The sequence below is a fragment of the Micromys minutus genome (genome assembly GCF_963924665.1).
Source record: "Micromys minutus genome assembly, chromosome: 20".
In the NCBI taxonomy this organism is placed as follows: Eukaryota; Metazoa; Chordata; class Mammalia; order Rodentia; family Muridae; genus Micromys; species Micromys minutus.
The window spans coordinates 11,817,173-11,823,193 of record NC_137955.1 but is presented as its reverse complement, the minus strand read 5'-3'; positions in this window follow the sequence as shown (position 1 = coordinate 11,823,193).

Below are 6,021 nucleotides of genomic sequence, written 5' to 3'. Positions count from 1 at the left end.
TCTGGAACTTTCTAGAAACCATGAAACTCTTTCTAATCTGTGACTGGATGTTGACATACCCAGTCTTGTGCAGGCTTGGGGCCCTCTATCACAGTTGCTGTGAGATCATACCCTAACAATAGGATTGGTCAGATCATCCATCTAACTTGCTCGTTCATTTTAATCTCTCTTCCAAAATGTTCCCTGAGCTTTAGAAAGGGTTGTGTTAATGACCTGTTGAGGGAGGAGCACTCAGCCATCCTGCATTCTGAACATCTTAAGCAGCCACGAGTGTCTGCATTCACCTCAACACGTTCAAAGAGAACCTTCTCTGCTTAAAGGCAAGAGTAGCGTATGACCTCCATAATGAGTGAGTTTTTGTAGGGTTTCTTATAGGCACATAGGGAGCAATTACACAGAGAGTGTTCCTCATCTTGTGGGTCATGGCTCCTTTCGGGGGTTACATATCAGATTTCATGCATACCAGATATTTGCAGTACAATTCATAACAACAGCAAAATTATAGTCGTAAAGTAATAGCAAAGCAATTTTATGGTTGGGGTCACCACAACATGAGGGACTGTATTAAAGGACTGCAGTATTAACTGTTGACATAAAGGAAAACAGCAGCTGCATCACCCGGAAACCCATTGCAATATGGGTGACAAATCACAAAAGCCAGATCCCTGGTTCTCTGAACAGTTTGCACACATTGTGGACAGCCAGAGTCTCCTCTATTCAGCAATCATTACTCCTTATAGGAGCATAGAAAGGTGCCTAGTAAATCTTGTAAGCTTCAGGAGCTTCTTGAATTTTGTAAGTTTTGTTTTAAATCTTATGATTATCTCCTTTTGAAGAGAAGGACTACTTCAATTCAGGGGGGAAATAGTTCTAAAACAGTGACATTACCCTACACATAAAATCTAGAATGGGTCTGTTAATGGAAAAGTTGTTCCTTCTTAATGATCTTGAACTGTGACTAATGAATAGGATATGATATCACATTCATTTTTCCAGTTCTCTCTCCCTCTCTCTCTCTCTCTCTCTCTCTCTCTCTCTCTCTCTCTCTCTCTCTCTCTCTCCCTGTCTCTCTCTCTCCTTTCTTTTCCTTTATAGTAAGGTAATAGATATGTGTCCAATGTTCAAAACACCTGGAAAGAACCAATTTTAACTATTCTCTCTAGTAGTTAAGCCAGTTTTAAATTTAGTTGGACTTTTAAATAGACTAGAAACCTATTCTAGGTTGGGAAGAACATGCACAAGAGTTTGCACATCTCTTAAACCAGAAGTCTACAGGACTGGGGAAGAAAATGTTCCTGCTAACATCATTTATTATAACAGTTGAAAAGCAAGGAAAGACTAAGTTTGATGAAGTGTTCCTCCGGGCTAAGTTGAAGTCAAAATGAAAAGACTTCTGAGGATTTTTCTGCATTTATACATTGACCCATAAAGAAAAACAATCATTTGATGAAATACTCTAGGTTTGCAATGAATTCTACCTGAATATCCTCAGAATCTTACTTTGCATTTTGAAGTTGTTTGTTTCTGAGGGAGGAGTTGTAATCATTACAAAATGATGCTGTTCTATGTGATGGTGAACAAGAGAAGAACTGAGAATTCTATGTTAGCCACGTCTGCCTCTTGAGCAATGAACCTCTGTGCTGAGCACAAACACCCAGCTCTATATGAAACCCAGTGAGGAGCTATCAGGCAAATAGATAAAATATTTACTGGAGGTGACAAGTATACCTATAGACTCATCTCTCTGAGTCATTATGTAAAACATTTGTGTTCCCCAAGTCAGAGAGCTTTGGCAACACGTTTGTTGCTGTTTAGTCATTCCTGGTAGCACCAACCTAGACCCCTTTTGCTCTCTCCATGTGACCATCCCTATGCCCAAGGTGAAATCAGATGCATCCCTCCTCCAGATTCACCTGCCACACGAACCCACTATTTCCTGGGTTCCAAAGATTTATTTGACTTTTGCAAACTGACACAGATTCTTTGTCCTCTGATTGAGTTAGATGATGACAAAACAGATAAAGATAAGGAACTGTTATCTAACCCAAACCTCTCGGTCTCCGTCTCTATCTCTCTGTGTATCTCTCTGTCTCTCTGTCTCTCTCTGTCTCTCTGTCTCTCTCTCCCTCTCTCTCTCTCTCTTTCTCTCTCCCTCTCTCTCTCTCTCTCTCCTGTCTCCCTAATCTACCCTCTACTTTTATTCATATTATATCTCATGGTTTATTATTCTGTCAAAAGTTTCCCCTAAAGCTCCCCCCCCACCATTGGCCCTTTCTTAGTTTTCTGATCTACCTACATTAAACACAAACACACATGCATCAGAAGCTAGGTTCTCTTTATGAGGGAGGGCACGCGGTACCTACCATTTTGAGCGTAGGTGACCTCACTGTGTCAAATAGTTTTTACCACTTCTTTCCTGACACTTTTTCCCTTTATGTCTGAATGAAGCCCACTTCCTAATCACTGTGATCAGAGCAGTAATCAACATGAGGATGCAAGTGTCTCTGTGGTAGCACACAGAGAATTTTTTTTTTTTTTTTTACTGTGGGGATATGTACATGTCCAGAACTCATATAGTTGGGTTGCACAGTAGGTCTACTTTAGTTTATTTAGAATCCCTCCAATCCGATTTCCAAAGGGGCTTGTCAGTTTACACTTTTCCCATCTGGTCACCAGTATTTGTTGTGTTCATGACAGCAGCTGTTGTGACGGAGGTTAGATAGATTTTCAAAGCAGCCTTTATTTTCATTTTCCAGATGCTTAAGGATGTTGAGCACTCATTGTTTTTCATTTTTTTATGCTTTGTGGTTGTTTTATATATATATATATATATATATATATATATATATATATATATATATATATATATATAATTTATATATATATATAAATTAAAGCTTTTATTGGTCACTAGAATTTCTTCTTTTGAAAAACATTTGTTTATTCCATTGGTCTATTTATTGATTGGCAGTTTTGAGCTTCAAACTGTTACATTTCTTTTACATCTTTACATAGTCTAAATATTGACCTCTCGTTTGAAGTATGGTTGGCAAAAATAATATCTACTCACATCCGATACGGAGGCAGTATTATTTCAAATGTTTTCTGACTTTGGTTGGTTGAATCCACGGATACTGAGCCTTTAGGTGGAGAGGGCTGAGTTCACTCTCTCTTATCTCTCCGAGCGGCAGCGTGATAAATGAGTACCTTCGGGCAGAACCAATATCCCAGAGCTTTCACTACCTTGGGGATATTTGCTAAGTCTGTGCAAATATTTTAAAAGAACCATGAGAAGAACACAACGGGTTTATTAATGTGAAACTGAAAAAGAAACATAAAAATTGCTAAAGAAAAGTAAGATACAAACAAGAGTCTTAAAAATAAGGAAATCAGGGGCTGGAAAGATGGGTCCGTGGTTAAAGGTTGAATTTACTTTTGTTCCAGCCCCAGGACCTAAGATATCACTATACTTCCTCTTTGAATTCATTTGTGTACACCATTGAGTCAAAGGTCACGAACTACCCAGGATGTTCCGTGCACTGTCCAGAATGGTTAAGACCCAAGGGAAGAGGAGGCCTTGATTTTAGAACGTGTGAGGGCATGCAGCAGTCCTGTCAGAAGAGTCAGTCTGTCCTGCCTGAGATCCTGGATTTCATTCCTCTGCTCTGTCCTCCTTTGCCCTGCTGACAACACAGGGAATTTGGTAATTACAATTAAAGAACAGCAAGAGGGGCCCCAGATCAGCGGTCAGCCCAGCATCTGGTGCCAGCAGGTAAGGATTAAGGCAGTCGTACAGAACAGACAAAAGTTCTCAAGAGGACATGCTGGGAAGTGTAACTGTTTTCAGGCTTTGTCTAGAAATCTCTTTCTGATCTTGTGGCCTTTGTAGCAGTCGTCAGCCATTGGAGCTGCCAATCGAGCCTCAGATCGGTGCCCCTTGTTGGAAGGTGAATAGGCAAGTCTCCAAGACATGTGACTTATGTGGGCCAGCGGTTGAGGTTCACTGTCTTTTCTGGTTGTGTAAAATGATGTTTGTTTGTGTTAGAGGGTGTCTTCCTATGTAGGCCAGGGTGTCCTCAGATACAGAAGCAGAACATACAGTCTGAAAACAATGAGAAAAAGATTACTTTTTAAACAATTTTCTGGATGCCCACTGTTGAAATTTTCCCTGAATGCTTATCTAGTTCTTGGGTATAAGGTCTTTCTATTTTCTTTCTTTACTGTGAAAAGAATTTGTAAGAAAATGCTGTCCCCAAGATGGATCCAGAAATTAAATGTGCTGAATGGGTAGGTATTCGGTAGCTACAAGATGAGAACGTAACTGTGTGAACAGAAATTTCTGTTAGAAGTTAAAAATGTGGAGAGCGCTTCTACCCTTCGCTCTACAGGACAGTAGATAGATCTTTAGGAAAGGTAATTCTGAGCACTTTTTAATCATTTTTTCCCTCAACACGCAAATGTTTAGTATTTTGAGTTTTATTACTGTAGATTTCCTGAGATGTACCAATGAATATGGTTTCCAGAAAGTAATCAAACCGCTTTCAGCCGCTCATGTGATGAGAGGGTCACATGAAAAGTTGTGGCTAGGAACAACAGACGGTCCACGTGAAACAGCAGTTCCTATGGATTCCTATAAGCTCCCAGATTCTAACAGTTGTGTAGGGGAAAGAATTTGTCACTGGAAAATGGAATGACAAGTGAAAAAAAATCTGCCAAAATAAGTGGGAAGACCATTAGTTTAGGTTAGATGTGTTGGATTTACTCTCATGTGAGGACTCCTAGGTGACCTTTCACACAAGCGATGAAACACCTTGGGGTGCCACTTAGAAAAGAGGTAAGCTGCATGTTTCTGCTGGAAGGTATCTGCCTGATCACAGTGACAAAAGCAGCAGGGGATGGTTGTATGCTGATATTTCGAAGATATTCAACATTTAAAGTATGGGAGGAAAGTCTTGTGGTAAAGAGTGGAGAGTGAGCAAGGAGACACCTAGAAAGTCGGGAGCACATGCCGAATTTTAAAGTCAAGATAATAAAGGTTATTTTAAAGATTAAGATGTCTGTGTCCCTCCCTGTTGGTAAAACTTGTAGGAATACAACAGTGAATTGCTCTGCGCTGCACAGTAGTTTTAATGGGCTTCCTCCGGAGGCTTGCGTTTCTTCTTCACCCATCTCCTAAGTCTCAGAATGGTAGAGCAATCCTCCTGAGATCACGATCAAGAACCACATGAGGTCTGTGCTGTCCAGTCAGGTTTGAAGGATGTGCAGGAGTGCCTTCCCACATGGAGGAAATGGTCCTTGCGAGTTATAATTTCACTCAATCATTTAAATTAGTTGTAAGTGTGCCCACAGCCATCCTACTGACTGTGTCTTGAAGGCAAGGGCAAGCTGAGCCTGGTGTTTCTAATAGTGGGAAGATAAAAATGAGAGAAACAAGCTCTGGTTGTACGTAGGGCAAAGGAGAGGTCAGAGAAGGCTGGAGGATGGCCGGGCCAACATGAAGACTCTGATCATCTTTGCTTGCTCGAAGCCTGTGTGTGCTCTCTGCCCACAGAACTCACTGCTTCTTACATAGTGCACGGGGAAGACAACGATGGGAACCATAAAAGCCTGGATTTGTACTGAAATACAACACATTAAAAAAATCTATATCACAAGCCGAGTGTTGACTCATCCTTTCTAAGCAGATAAAGTGATGACTGATATTTGAAATGATTTTGATGCCTCTGATTACATTGTTCCTTTTCCGATCCTTTCCCTTGGCTTTCGTTATTATTTATCATATGTATGTAATGACAGTTTTTACTCTGCAAACCAGACACTCCTTCTTCTGTCTATTGAAAAGGAAGCAAGAAGCAGAGCTGTGTAATAGGAAAGGCTGCCTCCAGGCAAAGCGAGCGAGATGCTATTACACATCTCATTCAGTCTTTACGGTAAGGGCATGGAGTTAGTCACCATTTTCCTGCATCTTACAGAAAGGCAGAGTATGAGGGAAATTCTTGGGCTCCAGGTGATGAATGCATA